The 1,965-nt window shown below is 32.2% G+C and overlaps 1 non-coding gene across 1 annotated transcript; it reads left to right on the forward strand.

Moving 5' to 3' along the window:
• The first annotated feature begins 324 nt into the window (after window positions 1-324).
• LOC112752187 (small nucleolar RNA R71) lies at window positions 325-432 on the forward strand. The gene has a single exon (XR_003176633.1). It is a non-coding gene; the product is annotated as a small nucleolar RNA R71 (small nucleolar RNA).
• Window positions 433-1,965: the final 1,533 nt, after the last annotated feature.

A 1,965-nucleotide genomic window follows, 5' to 3' on the forward strand; every position in this document is an offset into this window, starting at 1 on the left:
CTCTTGAGTACTGTTGGATGCAGCTTGCATTCCATTCAGACTCTGGGAAATCATAGTGACTTGCTGAGTCAATATTTTATTCTGAGCCAATATGGCATTCAGAGTATCAATTTCAAGAACTCCCTTCTTCATAGGCGTCCCATTATTCACAGGATTCCTCTCAGAAATGTACATGAACTGGTTATTAGCAACCATGTCAATGAGTTCTTGAGCTTCTGCAGGCGTTTTCTTTAGGTGAATGGATCCACCTGCAGAAGTATCCAATGACATCTTTGATAGCTCAGATAAACCATCATAGAATATATCCAGGATGGTCCATTCTGAAAGCATGTCAAAAGGACACTTTTTGGTCAGATGCTTGTATCTTTCCCAAGCTTCATAGAGGGATTCTCCTTCTTTCTGTTTGAAGGTATGAACATCCACTCTAAGCTTGCTCAGCTTTTGAGGAGGAAAGAACTTGGCTAAGAAATCCGTGACCAGCTTATCCCAAGAGTTCAGGCTATCTCTGGGTTGAGAGTCCAACCACACTCTAGCTCTGTCTCTTACAGCAAACGGGAAAAGCATGAGCCTGTAGACTTCAGGATCTACTCCATTAGTCTTAACAGTATCACATATCTGCAAAAATTCAGTTAAGAACTGAAAAGGATCTTCAGATGGAAGTCCATGAAACTTGCAGTTCTGCTGCATCAGAGAAACTAGCCGAGGTTTCAGCTCAAAATTGTTTGCTCCAATGGCAGGAATGGAGATGCTTCTTCCATGTAAATTGGAATTAGGTGCAGTAAAGTCACCAAGCATTCTCCTTGCATTATTGTTGTTGGGTTCGGCTGCCATCTCCTTTACTTGTTCGAAATTTTCAATAAGGTTGTCTCTGGATTGTTGTAGTTTAGCTTCTCTTAGTTTCCTCTTCAGAGTCCTTTCAGGTTCTGGATCAGCTTCAACAAGAATGCCTTTTTCTTTGTCCCTGCTCATAAGAAAGAGAAGAGAAAAAGAAAAGAAGAGGAATCCTCTATGTCACAGTAAAGAGGTTCCTTATTGTTAATAGAAGAAGAGAAGAAGAAAAAATTCGAACACAGATAGAAGAGGGGGGTTCGAATTTGGTGAGTGGTGTGAGGAAGAGATGTTAGTAGATGAATAAATAAATAGAATAAGATGAGAGAGGGAGAGGATTTTCGAAAATAATTTTTGAAAAAGAGTTAGTAATTTTCGAAAATAGTTTTTGAAAAATGTTAGTAATTTTCGAAAATTAAGATTTTAAAAATTGAAATAATTAGTTAATTAAAAAGAAATTTTGAAAAAGAGGGAAGATATTTTCAAAAATTAGAGAGAGAGAGAGTTAGTTAGGTGGTTTTGAAAAAGATAAGAAACAAACAAAAAGTTAGTTAGTTAGTTGAAACAAATTTTGAAAAGATAGGAAGTTAGAGAAGATATTTTGAAATCAAATTTTTGAAAAAGATAAGATGAGAAGATATTTTTGAAAAGATATGATAAAAGTTAGTTTTTTTTGAAAAAAAATATTTGATTTTTAAAATCACAATTAATGACTTGATTCACAAGAAATCACAAGATATGATTCTAGAACTTAAAGTTTAAATCTTTCTTAACAAGTAAGTAACAAACTTGAAATTTTTGAATCAAAACATTAATTGATGATGTTATTTTCGAAAATATGATGTAAAATTAAGAAAAAGATTTTTTTTTTGAAAAATATTTTTGAAATTTTCGAAAATAACTAAGAAAAATGAAAAAGATTTGATTTTTAAAAAAAGATTTTGAAAAAGATGAGATTTTTAAATTGAAAATTTGATTTGACTCATAAAAACAACTAGATTTTTAAAATTTTTTGAAAAAGTCAAATCTAATTTTCGAAATTTTAAGAGAGAAAAAGGGAAAGATATTTTTTTGATTTTTGAATTTTAATGATGAGAGGGAAAAACATGAAAATTGATGCAATGCATGAAAGTTATG

Source organism: Arachis hypogaea, chromosome 15 (assembly GCF_003086295.3).
Source record: "Arachis hypogaea cultivar Tifrunner chromosome 15, arahy.Tifrunner.gnm2.J5K5, whole genome shotgun sequence".
Classification (NCBI taxonomy): Eukaryota; Viridiplantae; Streptophyta; class Magnoliopsida; order Fabales; family Fabaceae; genus Arachis; species Arachis hypogaea.